At 38.4% G+C, this 22,773-nt stretch overlaps 1 non-coding gene across 1 annotated transcript; it reads right to left on the bottom strand.

The window, feature by feature from the left end:
* Positions 1 to 16,326: 16,326 nt before the first annotated feature.
* Positions 16,327 to 16,397, bottom strand: TRNAG-GCC (transfer RNA glycine (anticodon GCC)). The gene has a single exon. It is a non-coding gene; the product is annotated as a tRNA-Gly (tRNA).
* Positions 16,398 to 22,773: the final 6,376 nt, after the last annotated feature.

Below are 22,773 nucleotides of genomic sequence, written 5' to 3'. Positions count from 1 at the left end.
ATCCCACCTCCCCAGGATACCCTTCAAGACCCACAGCTAGGACTGACCCAGGCACCTATGAAGTCACTGGCTTTTCCCTGTGTCCTGGTGCACACAAGACCCTGTGTACCCTCCAAGAGTGGAGTTTCTGTTTCCCTTAGTTCTGTAATGTTCTTGCAATTAGGCCCGCTGGACTTCAAAGCCAAGTGTTCTCGGGGCTCTTCCTCCCAATGCCATACCTCCATGTTGGGGAGCCTGACTTGGGGCTTGAAAGTTCATATTCCTGTGGGATAACCTCTGTGATATATTTGTTTTCCAGTTTGTGAGTCACCCACTCCACAGGTATGGGATTTGATTTTAACATGAGTGATCTTCAAGCAAGGAAATAGAAACTTTAATCAGAAATCTTCCAGCAAACAAAAGCCGAGGACCAGATGGCTTCACAGCTGAATTCTACCAAAAATTTAGAGAAGAGCTAACACCTATCTTACTCAAACTCTTCCAGAAAATTGCAGAAGAAGGTAAACTTCCAAACTCATTCTATGAGGCCACCATCACCCTAATTCCAAAACCAGACAAAGATGCCACAAAAAAAGAAAACTACAGGCCAATATCACTGATGAACATAGATGCAAAAGTCCTTAACAAAATTCTAGCAAACAGAATCCAACAACATATTAAAAAAAATCATACACCATGACCAAGTGGGCTTTATCCCAGGAATGCAAGGATTCTTTAATATCCGCAAATCAATCAATGTGATACATCACATTAACAAATTGAAAGATAAAAACCATATGATTATCTCAATAGATGCAGAAAAAGCCTTTGACAAAATTCAACATCCATTTATGATTAAAACTCTCCAGAAAGCAGGAATAGAAGGAACATACCTCAACATAATAAAAGCTATATATGACAAACCCACAGCAAGCATCACCCTCAATGGTGAAAAATTGAAAGCATTTCCCCTGAAATCAGGAACAAGACAAGGGTGCCCACTCTCACCACTACTATTCAACATAGTTTTGGAAGTGTTGGCCACAGCAATCAGGGCAGAAAAAGAAGTAAAAGGAATCCAGATAGGAAAAGAAGAAGTGAAACTCTCTCTGTTTGCAGATGACATGATCCTCTACATAGAAAACCCTAAAGACTCTACCAGAAAATTACTAGAGCTAATCAACAAATACAGTAAAGTTGCAGGATATAAAATTAACACACAGAAATCTCTTGCATTCCTATACACTAACAATGAGAAAACAGAAAGAGAAATTAAGGAAACAATACCATTCACCATTGCAACAAAAAGAATAAAATACTTAGGAGTATATCTACCTAAAGAAACAAAATACCTATACATAGAAAACTATAAAACACTGATGAAAGAAATCAAAGTGGACACAAACAGATGGAGAAATATACCGTGTTCATGGATTGGAAGAATCAATATTGTCAAAATGGCTATACTACCCAAAGCAATCTATAGATTCAATGCAATCCCTATCAAACTACCAACGGTATTTTTCACAGAACTAGAACAAATAATCTCACAATTTGTATGGAAATACAAAAAACCTCGAATAGCCAAAGTAATCCTGAGAAAGAATGGAACTGGAGGAATCAATCTGCCTGACTTCAGACTCTACTACAAAGCCACAGTCATCAAGACAGTATGGTACTGGCACAAAGAAATATAGATCAATGGAACAGAATAGAAAGCCCAGAGATAAATCCACGAACCTATGGTCACCTTATCTTCGACAAAGGAGGCAAGGATATACAATGGAAAAAAGACAACCTCTTTAACAAGTGGTGCTGGGAAAACTGGTCAACCACCTGTAAAAGAATGAAACTAGAACACTTTCTAACACCATACACAAAAATAAACTCAAAATGGATTAAAGATCTAAATGTAAGACCAGAAACTATCAAACTCCTAGAGGAGAACATAGGCAAAACACTCTCCGACATAAATCACAGCAGGATCCTCTATGACCCACATCCCAGAATTTTAGAAATAAAAGCAAAAATAAACAAATGGGACCTAATGAAACTTAAAAGCTTTTGCACAAAAAGGAAACTATAAGCAAGGTGAAAAGACAGCCCTCAGATTGGGAGAAAATAATAGCAAACGAAGCAACAGACAGAGGATTAATCTCAAAAATATACAAGCAACTCCTCCAGCTCAACTCCAGAAAAATAAATGACCCAATCAAAAAATGGGCCAAAGAACTCAACAGACATTTCTCCAAGGAAGACATACAGATGGCTAACAAACACATGAAAAGATGCTCAACATCACTCATTATCAGAGAAATGCAAATCAAAACCACAATGGGGTACCATTATACGCCAGTCAGGATGGCTGCTATCCAAAAGTCTACAAGCAATAAATGCTGGAGAGGGTGTGGAGAAAAGGGAACCCTCTTACACTGTTGGTGGGAATGCAAATTAGTACAGCCACTATGGAAAACAGTGTGGAGATTTCTTAAAAAGCTGGAAATAGAACTGCCATATGACCCAGCAATCCCACTTCTGGGCATACACACCAAGGAAACCAGATCTGAAAGAGACACGTGCACCCCAATGTTCATCGCAGCACTGTTTATAATAGCCAGGACATGGAAGCAACCCAGATGCCCATCAGCAGACGAATGGATAAGGAAGCTGTGGTACATATACACCATGGAATATTACTCAGCCATTAAAAAGAATTCATTTGAATCAGTTCTAATGAGATGGGTGAAACTGGAGCCCATTATACGGAGCGAAGTAAGCCAGAAAGATAAAGACCATTACAGTGTACTAACACATATATATGGACTTTAGAAAGATGGTAACGATAACCCTATATGCAAAACAGAAAAAGAGACTCAGATGTATAGAACAGACTTGTGGACTCTGGGAGAAGGCGAGGGTGGGATGTTTCAAGAGAACAGCATTGAAACATGTATATTATCTAGGGTGAAACAGATCACCAGCCCAGGTTGGGTGCATGAGACAAGTGCTCGGGCCTGGTACACTGGGAAGACCCAGAGGGATTGGGTGGAGAGGGAGGTGGGAGGGGGGACTGGGATGGGGAATACATGTAAATCCATGGCTAATTCATTTCAATGTATGACAAAAACTACTGTAATGATGTAAAGTAATTAGCCTCCAACTAATAAAAATAAATGGAAAAAAAAAAAAAACATGAGTGATCTTTTTCTACTGTTTTGTTGTGGCTTCTTTGTCTTTGGATGCAGAATGTCTGTTTTGGTAGGTTCCACTATTTTTTGCTGGTGGTTGTTCAGCAGTTAGTTGTGATTTTTGTGTTTTAATGAATGGAGGGTGTGAGCTCAAGCTGTTCTTTACCATATCGTCTCCAGCCTTTCTCTGCATACTTTTTAATTATTTTTTCCTATTGAGTTGCATGAATTCATTATGTATTTTAATTATTAACCCCTTATCTGATATATGGTTTGCAAATATTTTCTACCAGTATGTTAGCTTCTTCTTTATATTCTTGATTGTTTATTTTGCTATGAAAAGACTTTTTAGTTTGATGTAGTCCCACAAATAATATCAAATAATGTAGTAATTTGTTAATTTTTGCATGTGCTTTTGGTGTCATGTCCAAAAACTAATGCCAAAATGACTGTCAAGGAGGTTGTCCACTATGTTTTATTCTATGAATTTCATAGTTTCAATTTAAGTCTTTAATCCATTTTGAGTTTATTTTTATGAGTGGTGTGAGATAGGAGTCTACATGTGAATATCTATTTGTCTCAAAACCATTCATTGAAAACTTTGCCTTTTTGTCCTTGAGTGTTTTTGGCTCCCTTGTCAAATATTAGTTTACCATATATGCATGGATTTATTTCTGGACTCTCTCTTCTAGTCCATGGATCTTTGTGTCTGCTTTTATGACATTATACATTTTGATTACTAAATCTTTGTAATATAGCTTTTTCTCCCTAAGTTCTTTATTTATTTTTTATTTTTTAAATTATGAAAGTATGATAACACATTTACAGGAGACTTGGAAAATACAGAACAAAGTTGCATATAGTTCCACTATATATTACAATTATTTGTTTTAAGTAGATAAATTAAGATTTTTAGTTGGAGTTTTGATATCAAACTCTCAGAAATTAATAGAATGAATGTACAGAGAAGTAGAAGAATATAGTAGACCTGAAAAGCATTATGAACCAATTTGATATGGTAATACTAGATGCCAAAATACATGGAACTATATCAAAATTTTAAGTGAATATAAATTAGAAATCTAGCTTTCTATTCTACTAAGTCAAAAAAGTAGAATCAAAATTTCAGAATTTTTTTACATACACTATCCCTACACACACACACACACACACACACAGAGTATGCACACAAAAGCTTTTCTCCTACACTTGGTAAAGGCTTGAGAGAGAACATTTAAAAAAGAGAAATTGGAAAACATAAATGAAATGGTAATGGTGAATAAAATGGAAAAAAGTGAAACAAACTAGATAAAAGTAAAAGATCATCATATAGTCCAGTTGTTTTTAAACATGGCTGCTCATTAGAAACACATCTGGAACTTTGGAGAAGTAAAAAAAAAAAAAAAAAAGCAATACCTGGGCATTTGTATTTAAAAAAAAAAAAATCCAAGATAATTCTGATATGACATCTGGATTTTAAAAAGTGATTACAGGTTTTTCTATTAAATGGTAGTTTTAGTGATATAGAATTCTATTATTTTCTGTTGACCAATCATGATACAATTTATTGTATTAAACAAAAATCACAACAGTAGAAGTTTATCAGTTTTCACAATCAATAGCAGACAAAAATAAAAGATCATTACAATTGTAAGCCATAATGGAAACGTGATTAACCTATAACCATATAAAATAATTAAATATAATTTAGGGCTTCTCTGGTGGCTCAGACAGTAAAGCGTCTGCCTGCAATGCGAGAGACCTGGGTTTGATCCCTGGGTTGGGAAGATCCCCTGGAGAAGAAAATGCAACCCACTCCAGTATTCTTGCCTGGAAAATCCCATGGACAGAGGAGCCTTGTAGGCTATAGCCCATGGGGTCACAAAGAGTCAGACATGCCTGAGAGATTTCTTCTTTCACTATGTGCTTTTTCTTCCACTAGGGGATTAAGTAGAGTGATGTAGTAAGTGGAAGTGCATACAGCACATGTTTTCATCTTCCCAGCCAGTCTATGTCTTTTGGTTGGTGCATTTAATCCATTTACATTTAAGGTAATTATCAATATATATGATCCTATTACCATTTTCTTAATTGTTTTATTTTATTTTTATGTAGGTCTTTTCCTTCTCTTGTGTTTCCTGCTTAGAGAAGTTCCTTTAGCATTTGTTGTAAAGCTGGTTTGGTGGTGCTGAATTCTCTTAACTTTTGCTTGTCTGTAAAGCTTTTGATTTCTCTGTCAAATCTGAATGAGAGTCTTGCTGGGTAGAGTATTCTTGGTTGTAGCTTTCTTGCTGGGTAGAGTATTCTTGGTTGTAGGTTCTTCTCTTTCATCACTTTAAATATATCATGCCATTCCCTTCTGGCTTGTAGAGTTTCTGTTGAGAAATCAGCTGATAACCTTATGGGAGTTCCCTTGTATGTTATTTGTCATTTTTCCCTTGTTGCTTTTAATATTTTATCTTTGTCTTTAATTTTTGTCAGTTTGATTACTGTATGTGTCTCAGTGTGTTCCTCCTTGGAATTATTCTGCCTGGGACCCTCTTTTCTTCCTGGAGTTGGTTTACTGTTTCCTTTCCCATGTTTGGGAAGTTTTCAGCTATTATCTCTTGAAATATTTTCTCAGGTCCTCTCTCTCTCTCTCTCTCTCTCTCTCTCTCTCTCTCCTCCTTCTGGGACCCCTATAATGTGAATGTTGGTGCATTTAATGTTGTCCCAGAGGTTTCTTATACCATTTCTTTTCATTATTTTCTCTATATTTGGTACTGCAGCAGTGATTTCCATCATTCTGTCCTCCAGGTCATTTATACATTCTTCTGCCTCAGTTATTCTCTTATTTCCTTCTAATGTTATTTCCTTCTATTCATCTGCGTTTGTTCTTTAGTTCTTGTAGATCTTTGGTAAACTTTTCTTGCATCCTCTCCATTATTTTCCCAAGATCTTAGATCATCTTCACTATCATTATTCTGAATTCTTTTTCTGGAAGGTTGCCTATCTCCACTTCATTTAGTTGTTTTTCTGGGGTTTTATCTTGTCCCTTCATCTGGGACATAACTTTCTGCTTTTTCATCCTGATTAACTTTCTATAATGTGGTTTTTGTTCTAGCTGCTGTGAGTTTGTGCTCTTCTTGCTTCTTCTATCTGCCCTCTGATGGAGGAGGTTAAGAGGTTTGTGTAGAGACTGGCAATGGGAAAAATTGGATCTTGCTCTGGTTGGCAGGGCTGTGCTCAGTAAAACTTTAATCTAACTGCCTGCTGATGGGTGGGGTTGTGCTCCCCCTTTGTTAGTTGTTTAGCCTGAGGTGACCTAGCCCTGGTGACTATGGGCTGTGGTAGGGTTAGGGGCAATTTCCAAAAGGCCTAAGGCCAAGGGGTCCCTTGCGTGACGCCTGCTGCCTGTGCCCCATCCCTGTGGCAAGCAGCTGCTGACCCAGGCCTCCACAGGAGACACTCCCAACATTAGCAAGTAGGTCGGGTTCAGTCTCCTGTGAGATCACTGCTCCTTCCCCTGGGTCTTTGTGCAAACCATATTTTGCTTGTGCCTCCAAGAGTGAAGTCTGTTTCCCTCAGTACTGTGGAAGTCTTGTAATCAAATCCTGCTGGTTTTCAAAGCCAGATTCCCGGAGGATTCCCATTCCCTCTGTTGGATTCCCAGGCTGGCAAGCCTGATATGGCACTCAGCACCTTCACAACAGCAGGGGAATTTCTTTGGAGTTGTCTCCAGTTTGTGGCTTGCCCACCCAACAGGTATGGGATTTGATTTTATCATGATTGCACCCCTCCTACCATCTCATTGCTGCTGCTACTTTGCCTTTGAGCATAGGGTATCTTTTTTTTTTTTTGGTGTGTTTCAGTGTCCTCCTGTTGATGGTTGTTCAACTGCTAGTTGCAATTTTGGAGTGCTCCAAATCTTTGTAATATAGTTTGAAATCAGGAAGTGTAATGCCTCCAGCTTTGTTTATCTTATTCAAGATTACTTTGGCTATTCAGGGTCTTTTGTGTTATCATATGAGTTTGGGGATCGCTATTTCTATTTCTGTAAAAAGTATCATTGGAATTTTGATAGGAACTGCATTGTATTTATAGATGACTTTAGGTGGCATGGGCATTTTAGTGTTCTTCTGCTCCATGAATATGGACTATACTTTCATTTATTTGTATCTTCAAATTTTTTTTAATCAATGTCTCATAGTTTCAGTGTAGAGATCTTTCATTTTTTTGGTTAAATTTATTCATAAGTATTTTATTCCCCCCCAGCTTTATTGACATATAAGTAACATGGAACATTGGGTAAGTTTACATGTTTACTTGATTAATTCACTGCAATTCCATCATATAGTTATCATTCTTTTCTTTTGTGAGAATATTTAAGATTTACTCTCAGTAGCATTCTAGTATATGATACAGTATTTTTAGCTATAATAACCATGCTGTACATTGGATCCCCAAAGTTATTAATCTTACAACTGGAGGTTTGCATCCTTTGAGTAATATCTCCCCTTTTTTATTGCTCCCTAACCTCACATAACCACTACTCTACTCTTCCTGTGAGTTTATCTTTTTTAGACCCACATATAAGTGATTATCACAAAGTATTTGTCTTTGATTAATTTCATTTTACATAATGCCTTCAAGGTCCACCCAAGTTGTTGCAAGTGGCAAGATATCCTTCTTCCTCAGGGCTGAATAATATTCCATATATATGTGTCTCTCTGTGTGTGTATATGTATGTGTGTGTGTGTGTCTGTCTATGTCTGTGTCTGTCTTCTTTACGCAATCATCTGTTGAAGGTCACTTACATTGTTTCCATGACTTTGCTATTGTGAATACCACTTCAAGAACATGTGAGGGCACATGATCTATAAGCTCCTGATTTCAATTTCTTTGGATATATATGCAAAAGTGGAATTGATGGGTCATATGGCAGTTCTATTTTTAAGTTTTTGAGGACCTCTATCTTATTTTCCATAGTGGCGGTACCAATTTACATTCCCACCAACCATGCACTAGGATTTCCTTTGCTACACGCCCTCATCAATACTTGCTATTTCTTTTCTTTTTAATCAAAGCCATTCTAACTGTGTTAGGTGATATCTCATTGTGTCTTTGTTTTGTATTTGCCTAGTGATTAGTAATGTTCAGAATCTGTACATGTACCTGTTGGTAATTTGTATCTCTTCCATGGAAAACTATTCAGTTCCTCTCACATTTTTTTTTTAAACAACTGTATTAGATTTTTTGCTCTTGAACTGTGAGTTCTTTATATATCTTGGATATTAATCCTTTATCATATGTATAATTTACAAACATTTTATCCTATTTTATTGGCTGCCTTTTCATTTTGTTGATTGTTTTATGTGTAGAGTCTTTTTAGTTGAATGTGATTCCACTTACTGGTTTTTGCTTTTGTTGGTTGTGCTATCACATTCAGTAAATCACTGGTTATACCAATGCCAAGGAGACTTTTTCCATTTTCTTCTAGAATGTTTATGGTTTCAGAACTTAAACTTAAGTCTTTAATCCATTTTGAGTCCATTTTTGTGAGTGGAGATAGGTAGGAGGCCAACTTTATTATTTTCCATGTGTTTTTCCAGTTTTCTCAACATCATTTATTGAAAAAACACTTCTTCCATTGAGTATCCTTGGGGGCTTTTTCAATATTAGCTGACTATATATGAAAAGATTCATTTCTGGGCTCTTAAGTCTGTTCCAAAGATTCTGTTTTGGCTAAAATAGCTTTGTAGTATAATTTGAAATCAGGAAGTGTGATGCCTCCAGCTTTGTCTTCTTTCTTAGGATTGCTTTGGCTGTTTGCGGTATGTGGCTCCATACAAAATTTAAGATTGTTTTTTCTATTTCTGTGAAAAATGCCACTGGAAGTACATTGAATCTATAGATGACTCTGGGTGATATACATATGCTATTGTTGTTGCTTGGTCACTAAGTCACATATGACTCTTTTGCAACCCCAAGGATTGTAGCCCTCAAGTCTCCTTCTGTCCATGGGATTTCCCAGGCAAGGATACTGGAGTGGTTTGCATTTCTTTCTCCAGGGGAGAAGCAATTTTATTCTTGGTTAGGAATAAATCTAACCAATCCAATAAATCTAAATCTAATTAATATTGCTAATATGTTTATAGTAATTCCTCTAATCCATGAACAAAAGATATCTTTCCATTTGTTTTATCCTCAGTTCAAAGTCTTGTAGTTTGTGATGAAAAGAATTTCACTTCCTTGGTTAGATTTATTCCTAAGTATTTTATTGTTTTTGATGCTATTGTGGCTGGGATTCTTTTTTCAGACATTCTATTGATAGTTGAATGTACTGCTGTTATATATATTCAAGTGTCTTTCTATATGTTGATTTTGCATCCTGAAACCCTACTGAAGTTGTTGACTAGTTCTAGCAGTGTTTTGGGAGTCTTGGGAATTTTTTATATGTAAGATCATATCATCTGCAAAAAAAAAAAAAAAAACAATTTTATTTCTTCTTCCTTTCCTGTTTGGAAGTCTTTTATTTCTTTTTCCTTCCCAATTTCTCTGGCTAAGATTTCCAGTACTCTGTTGAATAGGAATGTGAGAGTGGGCATCCTTGTCTTATTCCTAATCTTAGGTAAGTATTCAACATTTTACCACTGAGTATAACAATGCAAGCTGTGAGTTTGTCATATATAGCCTTTATTTTGTTGAGGTAACTTTTTTCTATACCTATTTTGTTGAGGGTTCTTATCATTAAGGAATTTTGGTACTTTGTTAAGTGCTTTTATTTTTTTATTATTTTTATTTTTACTGCATCTATTAAGATGATTAAATAATTTTTATCCTTCACTGTGTTAATGCAGGTTATCACATTGATTTTTTTCTATGTTAAACTTTCCTTGCATCCTAGGAATGAAATCCACTTAATTATGGTAAATGGTTCTTTTAATGTGCCATTAAATTTGGTTTGTTAATACTCTGTTGAGAATTTTTGCACCTATACAGTTGACACTTGTACAATGCAGGGGTTGGGTTATTCCCCTGCTGTGCAGTTAAAAATCCTTGTATAACTTTATATTTGGCCTTGTGTATATGCAATTCCATGCACTGCTGCGTGAGCCCTGGTTGTTGATGGGTTTACTCATGCCTGTGTATTCTCTCCTCACTCCTGTTGCAATCGAGGGCAGTTTTGGACATCAGGACAGTGGCATAGCTTGAGGTGCAAGCCCCAAGCGTGGACTTGCTGGTGGGAGCAAGGAACATATGAGGCACTATGCTGGTTTCTTGCACATGTGCTGCTTAAGGAGGCTGAGCTAGTTGCCAGCATAGCTCCCAGGCTCTGGGGGGGACAGGGCGGGACCTCAGTGTCTGACATTCATACTTGCATAACCATAGAGAGTTTGGATGGCTGTTAGTGTGGGCCTGGGCTCCAGTGGAAGTGTAAAGGGTATGAGAGAGAGAGAGTACGGGTTGGGAAAGGAGGAGAGAGGCATTGAGGTAAAACTTGCATTTGCAAATGTAAATACCTGTGGGGCAACTGGTGAGACCTTTGTAGCTGACCCCTGACTGGAAGCTGCTCCTTTGTCTGCAGAGCAGGTCTCTGTGAATTGTTAATCACTCTTGCCACGTGTTTGGTAATAACAGCCTCTGTTTACTTTCTTGTTCCTGGGCAGCTCTTTATTTGTCTGGGTGAGGTGAAACCAAAGCTAGACATCAGTGCAGTATCCTGGAAGAGCTAGAGAAGCTGACCACCCATCCCACTCTTCCTTTCCTGGTGAGAGAAATTCTTTCTAGGGGAGAAGTTCCTTCTTGGTGCTGAACAGTGCCAGCTTGGGGTACAGGGTGACACTGGCAAAATGAAGTTGTATTTTCTTCTTGTGCAATTACTCTGTTATTTCGTTGTTGTTGTTGTTGTTATTCTATGGTGTCCCTAAAACTTCCTAAGTGGAATATAGGGGTCTCCAGGAGCTGTTTTTTGTTTGTGGATAGCTGTCTAATCACTGATCTTGGTTGGGGAAAGCTGGGATTTCCTATATACCACTATTTTTTTCCCCCAGAATGTATGATCTTGTAATCATAATAAACTAATTGTAAATGATAACAATTACTTTATTGTTTATGATTCTATTGTAAATGGGATTTTTTCTTTACTGCTCATTCAGTTATTTTTGTTATATATAGAAAATCAATTGATTTTATGTATGTTGTTTTATATCCTGCAACTTAACTGACTTCATTTATTCTAAAAGTTCTTTGGTGGAGTCTTTAGTGTTTCCTATAAATAAGGTCATGTCACTTGAAAATAGATACAGTTTTACTTCTTCCTTTCTGGTTTGGATGCTTTTTATTTCTTTTCCTGTCTAATTGCTCTGGGTAGGATTTCTGATACTACATTTAATATAAGTGGCAAGAGTGGGTATCCCTGTCTTCTTCCTGATTTTAAAAGAAAGGCTTTCATCTTTTCACTAATAAATATAATGTTAGTTATTTCTCTAATGGCCTTTACTCCATTACAAGTTCCTTTCTGTGTCTACAGTCTGACCCAGTTTCGTGGGTTTATGTCCAGGGCCTCCCAGATAGCCAAGAGGGGCTGGAGTTGGCTTACAGGCCACTGCAAGATCCATAGCTGGAGCCAAGGACTGTGTGTCTATTACCAGATACAGAGTGAGCATGACTTCTCTTGGGTTCCTTGGTGTATGATGCTGGTGACAGGACCAAGCTAAACAGATCTATAGCACATTCCCATAGGTAGAGATCTATTTCTATAGCTGGGACCATGGTCAGTGAGTCAGCCACCTTGAAATGAACCTTCTTAACAAAAAAATGCTCTCTCTGTTCATAATAGGAAGAAGCTTCAATCCCTGTCTCTCTGAAACAAAAGCCTGCTATTTTTATCATACAGCTTCCTAACCTCCTAGTAAAATTAAAGTATATCTTCTTCCAATGATGACAGCATAGGGACTGTTTGCTATGTCTTGTTTTCCAAAATTGTAGCCTCAAAGCCTGGTACTAGCTAGAAAAGCAATATTATTAAATAAAATAATATAGCCCAATCTTCTTAGGAATTGTGGCAGCATTTTGGAAGAGGGGACTCTTGGCTTAATTTTGTAATAGATTCTATTTATCATATCCTGAAGAGGAGACAGGAAGAGAATGAGAAAAAAGAGCAAGCAAAAATTCTTTGTATCACTTTGTTGGCAGAGCTCCACAAGGAAATCTTTGTATTACTATCCTTAATCAGCAAATAGAAGAATGCCACTAGTGATGTGCCCTACAAGAAGGCAGTTTCCTTTGTCTTACAGTTGTTTACACCAGCTACTGAGATATTATTTGTCCTTGAAGTCATATGAAGGTCAGAGGTGTGTCTGCACAGAAGGAAAGGGGAAAGGAGAGATATACATCTGTGCAATGATTACAGCAAGAGACTTGGAGCTCACGTGGAAGGGCCACAGAAACAGGTGGTGACACATCATCAGATCCCTCCAGCAGGAGGCTCACACCTGAACACCAAGAGCTGGCCTCACCCACCCACTGTGTCTTCAGAGTAGGAACTGGGTCCTTTGACAAATGCATTCCCATAGGTCATTGAGTCGCTTAATCCTGTTGGGAGCAAGAGGTGAGGGAGTGGATTCTCAGAAAAAGATTCAATGGTAGGACAATCAGATTTTCCTGAACTTGGTTTGAAAATGAAGAGGAAGATATCTTTCTGAGACAAAAGAGGAAGACCTTAAGACCAAAAATGAGTATGCCTATGAGAAGACTTCCCAGAAGGACTTGCCTTTGCCTTGAATTCTGAGAATCAATTATATTTAGTGTCAAATGTTAAGTTGTTTTCTGCCCTGTTGCAGTTTTCTCTAGTCATTTTTCAGCAGTTGCTGACAAAGTCGTATTTCTTGTACTCATGTTGGGCAGTGGTACTTTGGAAGTCAATGGCAGAGCAGTGAACTCTGTGCCTTTTAAGTAAAGGATGGTTTGCCCTATCCTGTAGTGTCCCCCCACCCACATGCCCAGGGCTCAGCAAACAGCATACTGAGACGTTCTAGGCAGGTAGAAGCTATACAGTGAGCAGATATACAAGTAAGGTGAATCTGAAAAATTGGCCTATAACACATTTTCTCATAGGTGTATGTTAGAAGCAAGTTTTCTTTCCCCCCACATAGTTAGGAACAGATGATTCCAGAAAAGTCACCTAGAAAGGTAAAGAAACAGGGAGAAAGTATCTACACAGAGGTTAGTTACATATATTCTATACAAGGATAAACATGTGGGTAAGAGCATGATATGTGAGATTTCTTATTTTTTTCAAATAATGGCCTGGTTCATATTTAGTTTCTCTGTACAGCATTTGAGAATTCTCACAATTTGTGGGCTTGTCTCCATGGAGTTTGCTGGAGAATGATAATGCATTTTTTCTTACTGCAAAGCACTGAGCACTATAGTGATTAAGCATATGGGTTCTGACATTAGATTGCCTGGTGCTATTTCTAGATGCTTAATTTAATTTCTAGGTGGCCTCAGGCAATTTACTTAGTCTCTCTACACCCTAATTTTCTAAGCTATGTAAGCAGGTAGTAATGGTGCCCACCCTGTTACATATTGCAGTGATTACATGGGAGAGTTAGTGTAATTTGTAAACATGGTGGCAGATAATAAGGGCTCAGGAATGCTATTTCTAATTATAATTATCATTATTTTTAAAGTGCTAGGAAACCTCAGTAGTTGACTGAGGACTCTTGTGAGAAAGGATTATCAAGCAATATCTTGATAGAGTGCCTGAAGAACTATGGACAGAGGTTCGTAACATTGTACAGGAGGCAGTGATCAAAACCATCCCCAAGAAGAAGAAATACAAAAAGGCAAAATGATTGTCTGAGGAGGCCTTACAAATAGCTGAGAAAGAAGAGAAGCAAAAGGCAAAGGAGAAAAGAAAGATATATGCATCTGAATGCAGAGTTCCAAAGAGTAGCAAGGAGAGATAAGAAAGCCTTCCTCAGTGATCAATGCAAAGAAATAGAGGAAAACAATAGAATGGGAAAGACTAGAGACCTCTTCAAAAAAATTAGAGATACAAAGGGACCATTTCATGTAAAGATGGGTACAATAAAGGACAGAAATGGTATGGACCTAACAGAAGCAGAAGATATTAAGAAGAGGTGGCAAGAATACATAGAAGAACTATACAAAAAAGGTCTTCATGACCCAGATAACCATGATGGTGTGATCACTCACCTAGAGCCAGACATCCTGGAGTGCAAAGTCTAGTAGGCCTTAGGAAGCATCACTACCAACAAACTTGTGGAAGTGTTGTTGGAGGAATTCTAATTGAGCTATTTCAAATCCTAAAAGATGATGCTGTGAAAGTGCTGCACTCAATATGCCAGCAAATTTGGAAAACTCCACAGTGGCCACAGGACTGGAAAATGTCAGTTTTCATTCCAATTCCAAAGAAGGGCAATGCCAAAGAATGTTCAAACTACTGCACAATTGCACTCATTTCACACATTAGCAAAGTAATGCTCAAAATTCTCCAAGCTAGACTTCAACAGTATGTGAACTGAGAACTTCCAGATGTTCAGGCTGGATTTAGAAAAGGCAGAGGAACCAGAGATCAAATTGCCAACATCCACTGGATCATAGAAAAAAAAGCAAGAGAGTTCCAGAAAAACATCTACTTCTGCTTTATTGACTATGCTAAAGCCTTTGACTGTGTGGATCACAACAAACTGTGGAAAATTCTTAAAGAGACAGGAATACCAGACCACCTTACCTGTCTCCTGAAAAATCTGTATGCAGGTCAAGAAGCAACAGTTAGAATCAGACATGGAACAAAGGAATGGTTCAAAATTGGGAATGCATCAATACATCAATACATCAATGCTGTATATTGTCATCTTGCTATTTAACTTATATGCAGAGTACATCATGTGAGATGCATAAACTGGAATCAAGATTGCCAGGAGTAATATCAATAACCTCAGATATGCAGATGACACCTCCCTTATGGCAGAAGGCATACAGGAACTAAAGAGATCTTGATGAAAGTGAAAGAGGAGAGTGAAAAAGGTGGCTTGAAACTCAACATTCAAAAAGTGAAGATCATGGCATCTGGTCCCATCATTTCATGGCAAATAGATGGGGAAACAAGATGGAAACAGTGACAGACTTTATTTTCTTGGGCTCCAAAATCACTGTAGATGGTGACTGCAACCATGAAATTAAAAGACACTTGCTCCTTGGAAGAAAAGCTATGACAAACCTAGACAGCATATTAAAAAGCAGAAATGTTACATTACCGACAAATGTCCATATAGTCAAAGCTGTTGTTTTTCCAGTAGTCAAGTGTGTATATGAGAGTTGGATCATAAAGAAAACTGAGTACCAAAGTAGTGATGCTTTTCAACTGCATTGTTGGAGAAGACTCTTGAGAGTCCCTCAGACTGCAAGGAGATCAAACCAGTCCATCCTAAAGGAAATCAGTCCTGAATACTTATTGGAAGGACTGATGCTGAAGCTGAAACTCCAATACTTTGTCCACCTGATGCAAAGAACTGACTCACTGGAAAAGACACTGATGCTGGGAAAGATTTAAGGCAGGAGGAGAAGGGGAAGGCAGAGGATGAGATGATTGGATGGCATCACCAACTCAATGGACATGAGCTTGAGCAAGCTCCAGGAGTTGGTGGACAAAGAATCCTGGTGTGCTGCAGTTCATGGGGTTGCAAAGAGTCAGACACGACTGAGTGACTGAACCGAACTGAGTATTTTGGGCGAGGTCAAGCATGTCCTTGATGCTGTACCCACTGGAAGGAGCCCCAAGGTCTCCCTCACTGGTTCTTAACTTTGGCTGCACATTCACATCCTCTGGGAACCATCTAACGCTCCTGATGCTAGGCCACTTCCAGACTAAGTGAGTCTGAATATCTGGGGGTGACATCGTCTTTATAGCTCTTCAGGGGAGTTGGATGTGCAGTCATTGGATAAGAAAAATTACCAGTATTCTTGCCTGGAGAATCCCATGGACAGAGGAACCTGGCAGGCTATAGTTCATGGGGTTGCAAGGAGTTGGACACAACTGAAGCAAGAGAGCAAGAGCGAGACAACTGGAGCCACCAGGCTCCTCTGTCCATGGGGTTTCCCAGGCAAGAATACTGGAGTGGGTTGCCATTCCCTTCTCCAGGGGATCTTCCCAACCCAGGGATCAAACCTGTGTCTCCTGCTTGGCAGGCAGGTTCTTTACCACTGAGCCACCTGGGAAGTCCCTGAGAGCTTGTTAGTAGTGTTCAATTTGCCCAATCCCAGCCCTAGACATACTGAATTACTCTGTATTTTAATAGGATTCCCAGGTGATTCATTTGCATATCCAAGTTTGACAAGCACTGCTCTAGCTTGATATTTCCAGTAATATTTCTCAGCAATTTCTTAGCATCATTACTCTCACTAGCAACAGAACCAACTGGTGGTCCTTTTCTCCCACTCTTTATCTGGGTAGCAGCTCCCAAGAATGCTTCCTGTCATACCTCTTATATTGCCTCAGTCTGGAAATAGCCTGGTTCCCTGTTTCTTGTTCATTGTTCTCTCTAGAGGCCACTGCCATACAGCTCTTTGGAGGACCTGGTTCAAAGGCCATTTGGATATCATAAAGCACATGATATGCTTCTAGGCAAAAAAAAAAAAAAAGTCATTTTTTCACTTTAGTTATTAAGGATAGAGGTTTATTGGCACTCCTTTGCTTGGGGAGAACTCACATACTCTTGGGAAAGGCATCTGAAGAGTAAGTATGCATAACCCAACACTCATCAGTCAGTCTCTGAAGTCAGGTAACTAGGGAGAGGACTTGGCAATACTCTACAGTTTTTCTCACATAAGCCCTTAAGGAATAGAAATAGATGAGAAATGTCAGTATCAGTCAGCAGAGGCTCAGTAACAATGCCTTAACAATCAATTCCAAGACCTCATTTGCTGCATAGAGTTTGTTTGCTACTAATGAGATTTGGTAGCGGGGCTCTGCTGGTTCTAGGCACTCAGGTACCCAAGCTGACCAAGACTCCATATCATCACATGCTTCATCAATTGCTGAGCCTGGGAAAAGGGAATTGCAGTTTCTTACACAGAAACAAAATGCTTTTGTCTGGAAGTGACACACATCTCTTTCATTCTCATTTCACTGTCTTTGCAAGCTCACAGGATAGCTTGGAAAAATGAGAGGGAATGAAACCATGTCCCTTTAAGGAGAGACATGTTCGTTATGAATGGTTGTACTTCTTTACTCTCCATTTTCAGTTTCTTTTGAGATCTAAAAAAAGATTTTTATATTTATACTGACTCCATAATAAGTCAAAAACATTTATACTGACCCCATAAGTAAAAAACAATAGTTTAATCCCACATCCCTTTGTTTATTGCTCAATTCTCATCATATTATTTTCTAGACTTTTCATTCTGGGCTATTGCAGGTATATTTCTTCTTTTTCTTGGTCTTGGGTATTTATTTTATAAAAAGACTTTATCAGATAAAATAAAGTCTTTTTTCAGGTAAAATGCATTTTACTTTTACATTTTAATTTTATCAGGCAAAATATATTAGGCATAATAGGATTTTCTTTTGTATTTTCCCAGATTTGAATCATTTCATATTTAAATACTTCATCAAAAACCATTCTCAGTGACAGACTTGGTATGGCAAAACTGCTGATGCTTTATAAGCTTTGGAATATTTTTATTATGTTGTAATCTTTAAATGATAGTTTGGCTGGATATATAGTTCTAAGTTCAAATTCCTTTTCTTAAATTCTATGAAAAGACAGTTGGTTTTTTTTCAGTTTGTGTTATTGTTGGAAATCTGATGGAAAGTTTAAACTCATTCCTTGGTAAGTAATCTGCTCTTTCTATCAGCTTTTGGAATTTGTCTTTTTTTTATTTTTCATTTATTTTTATTAGTTGGAGGCTAATTACTTCACAGCATTTCAGTGGGTTTTGTCATACATTGACATGAATCAGCCATGGAGTTACATGTATTCCCCATCCCGATCCCCCCTCCCACCTCCCTCTCCACCCGATTCCTCTGGGTCTTCCAGTGCACCAGGCCCGTGGAATTTGTCTTTAATGTTATTAAATTTTGCTGCCATTTGTCTACATGTAGCTCTGCCCTTATCATCTTCTTTATCATTCTATGTTGTCTTCAATCTGAGATCTTCATATTTTTTTCTATTCCAAGAAACTTTTTTCATTAGTTATTCAAATATTACCCTCTCTTATTTCTCCTTCTTTCTAAAATCTCCAGTATCTGAGTATTAATCCTTCCACATGGAAAAAAAAAGTCCATGTTTTCATCCACTCCTTCAGGGATATTTCCTCTAACCAGTCTTCCAATTTACATATTTATTTTTAGCCACACCTTTTCTGCTATCTAGCCTATGTATTATGACTTTTACTTCAAGTATTATGTTTTTAAATCTGATATTTGTGCTTGATTATTTTCTACTTCTTTGTTCTTATTTATACTAGTGATATGTTCTGTGGGATTTTTTTATTTTAAATTCTTTTAAAAATATTATTTTATATTGGAGTATAGTTAATCTACAATATCATGTAAGTTTTCAGTGTACAGCAAAGTGATTCAGTTTTTCAGTTCAGTTCAGTCACTCAATCCTGTCCGACTCTTCGCATGGAATGCGGCATGCCAGGCCTCCCTGTCCATCACCAACTCCCGGAGTTTACTCAAACTCATGTTCATTGAGTCGGTGATACCATCCAACCATCTCATCCTCTGTCGTCCCCTTCTCCTCTTGCCTTCAATCTTTCCCAGCATCAGGGTCTTTTCCAATGAGTCAGTTCTTCGCATCAGGTGGCCCAAGTATTGCAGTTTCAGCTTCAGCATCAGTTTTTCCAATGAATAATCAGGACTGATTTCCTTTAGGATGGACTGTTTGGATCTCCTTGCAGTCCAAGGGACTCTCAAGAGCTTCATCAACACCGAAGTTCAAAAGCATCAATTCTTCGGCACTCAGCTTTCTTTGTAGTCCAACTCTCACATCCATACATGACTACTGGAAAAACCATAGCTTTGACTAGACAGACCTTTGTTGGCAAAGTAATGTCTCTGCTTTTTAATATGCTGTCTAGGTTGGTCATAGCTTTTCTTCTAAGGAGCAAGCGTCTTGATTTCATTGCTGCAGTTACCATCTGCAGTGATTTTGGAGCCCCCCAAAATTAAGTCTGTCACTGTTTCCATTGTATCCTATTTGCCACGAAGTGATGGGACCTCTTTCACTTTTATCAAGAGGCTCTTTAGTTCTTCTTTGCTTTCTGCCGTAAGGGTGGTGTCTTCTGCATATCTGAGGTTATTGATGTTACTCCCAGCAATCTTGATTCCAGCTCATGCTTTATAGTGAAGTCACTCAGTCGTGTCTGACTCTTTGCGACCCCATGGACTGTAGCCCACCAAGCTCCTCAGTCCATGGGATTTTCCAAGCATGAATACTGGAACAGATGCTTTACCATCTGAGCTACACAGCCTGGCATTTCACATGATATACTCTGTATTTCATGATATATTCACATGATACACTCTGCATTTCACATGATACATAAGTTAAATAAGCAGGGTGAAAACATATAGCCTTGATGTGCCCCTTTCCTGATTTGGTTCCAGTCTGTTGTTCTATGTCCAGTTCTAACTGTTGCTTCTTGACCTGCATACAGATTTCTCAGGAGGCAGGTCAGGCAGTCTGGTATTCCCATCTCTTTCAGAATTTTTCACAGTTTGTTTTGATCTACACAGTCAAAGGCTTTAGCATCATCAATAAAGCAAAGTAGATGTTTTTCTGGAACTCTCTTGCTTTTTTGATGATCCAACAGGTGTTGGCAATTTGATCTCTGGTCTGTCTGCCTTTTCTAAATCCAGGTTGAACATCTGGAAGTTCTCGGTTCACATACTGTTGAGAGGTGGCTTGGAGAATTTTGAGCATTACTTTGCTAGCATGTGAAATGAGTGCAATTGTGCAGTAGTTTGAACATTCTTTGGCATTGCCCTTCTTTGGGATTGGAATGAAAACTGACCTTTTCCAGTCCTGTGGCCACTGCTGAGTTTTCCAAATTTGCTGGCATATTGAGTGCAGCACTTTCACAGCATCATCTTTTAGGATTTTAAATAGCTCAACTGGAATTCCATCACCTCCACTAGCTTTGTTGGTAATGATGTTTCCTAAGGTCCACTAGACTTTGCACTCCAGGATTTCTGGCTCTAGGTGAGTGATCACACCATCATGGTTATCTGGGTCATGAAGATCTTTTCTGTATATAGTTCTTCTGTGTATTTTTGCCACCTTTTCTTAATATCTTCTGCTTCTATTAGGTCCATATTATTTCTGTCCTTTATTGTGCCCATCTTTGCATGAAATGTTCCCTTGGTATCTCTAATTTTTTTGAAGAGATCTCTAGTTTTTCCCATTCTGTTATTTTCCTCTATTTCTTTGCATTGATCACTTAGGAAGGCTTTCTTATCTCTCCTTGCTATTTATTCTTTGGAACTCTGCATTCAGATGGGTATATCATTCCTTTTCTCCTTTGCCTTTAGCTTCCTTTCTTTTCTCAGCTATTTGCAAGGCCTCCTCAGACAACCACTTTGCCTTTTTTGCATTTCTTTTCTTGGGGCTGATCTTGTTTACTACCTCCTGTACAATGTCATGAACCTCTGTCCTTAGCTTTTCAGGCTCTATCAGATCTAATCCCTTGAATCTATTTGTCATTTCCACTGTATAATCATAAAGGATTTGATTTAGGTCATATCTGAATGTTCTAGTTATTAGAGAATATTAAGTAAAGTTCCCTGTACTATACAGTAGGTCCTTGTGATTGTCTACTTTATATATAGTAGTGTGTATATGTTAATCTGAAACTATTAATTTATCCCTCCCCACTGACACTTCCAAGTTGGTAACTATAAGTCTGATTTCAAAGTCTTTGATCTCTTTGTGTTTTGTGAATAAGTTCATTTGTATGCTTTTTTTACATTCCACATATAAATGACATCACATGAAATTTGTCTTTCTCTGTCTGACTTGTTTCTCTGAGCACGATAATCACTAGGTTCATCCATGTTACTGCAAATGGCATTATTTCATCTTTTAATGGCTGAGAAATATTCCATTCTATATATATAACACAACTTCTGTATCCATTGCTCTCTTGATAGACATTTAGACTGCTTTTAAGTCTTAGCTGCAATAAATATTAGGGTATACATATCTTTTCAGAGTATGATTTTCTTTGGATATACTTCCAAGAGTGGGATTACAGGATCATATGTTAGTTCTATTTTTAGTTTAAAAAATCTTCATACTGTTCTCCATAGTGGCTGTAGCAATTTACATTCTCCCCAATAGTGTAGGAGAGATCCATTTGCTCTATACCTTCTCCAGTATTTGTTGTTTATAGACTTTTTGATGATGGCCATTCTGACGGATGTGAGGTGATACCTCATTTTAGTTTTTATTTGAATTTCTCTAAGGGGCAGGAGGAGAAGGGGACGACAGAGGATGAGATGGCTGGATGGCATCACTAACTCAATGGACATGGGTTTGGGTAGACTCTGGGAGTTGGTGACGGACAGGGAGGCCTGGTGTGCTGCGATTCATGGGGTCGCAGAGTCAGACATGACTGAGTGACTGAACTGAACTAAACTGAGTAATTAGTGATGTTGAGCATCTTTTCATGTGATTTTTGGCCATCTGTATATATTCTTTGGAGGAATGTCCCTTTGGATCTTCTGCCTAATTTTGCCCACTTTTAAAAGAATCTATTTATTTTAATTGGAATATAAATACAGTATTGTGATGGGTTTTGCCATACATCAGTGTGAATCGGCCATAGACATATCTGTGTCCCATCCATGCCAAATCCCCAACTCACCTCCCTCCCCAACCTACCCAATCCCTCCAGGTTGTCACAGAGCACCAGCTTTGAGTTCCCTGTGTCATACCTCAAACTTGCACTGGTCATCTATTTTACATATGGTAATGCATTATGTTTCAATGCCATTCTCTCAAAGCAGCCCACCCTCTTCTTCTCCCATTGAGTCCAGAAAACTGTTCTTTACTTTTGTGCCTCCTTTGCTGTGCTGCATCTAGGATCATCAGTACCATCTTTCTAAATTCCATATATATGCATTAATATATGATATTTGCCTTTCTCTTTCTGATAATAGGCTCTAGGTTCATCTACCTCATTCATTTCAGTTCAGTCACTCAATCCTGTCCGACTCTTTGCGACCCCATGAACTGCAGCACGCCAGGCCTCCCTGTCCATCACCAACTCCCAGAGCTTACTCAAACTCATGTCCATCGAGTTGGTGATGCCATCCAGCCATCTCATCCTCTGTCATCCCCTTCTCCTCCTGTCCCCAATCCCTCCCAGCATCAGGGTCTTTTTCAATGAGTCAACTCTTCACATGAGGTGGCCAAAGTACTGGAGTTTCAGCTTCAACATCAGTCCTTCCAATGAATACCCAGGACTGATCTCCTTTAGGATGGACTGGTTGGATCTCCTTGCAGTCCAAGGGACTCTCAAGAGTCTTCTCCAACACCACAGTTCAAAAGCATCAATTTTTCAGCGCTCAGCTTTCTTCACTGTC

This window comes from Odocoileus virginianus, unplaced genomic scaffold, assembly GCF_023699985.2.
Source record: "Odocoileus virginianus isolate 20LAN1187 ecotype Illinois unplaced genomic scaffold, Ovbor_1.2 Unplaced_Contig_7, whole genome shotgun sequence".
NCBI classification, from domain to species: Eukaryota; Metazoa; Chordata; class Mammalia; order Artiodactyla; family Cervidae; genus Odocoileus; species Odocoileus virginianus.
Note: the sequence above shows the minus strand (reverse complement) of the source record. Positions and strands in the feature narration are given on the sequence as shown.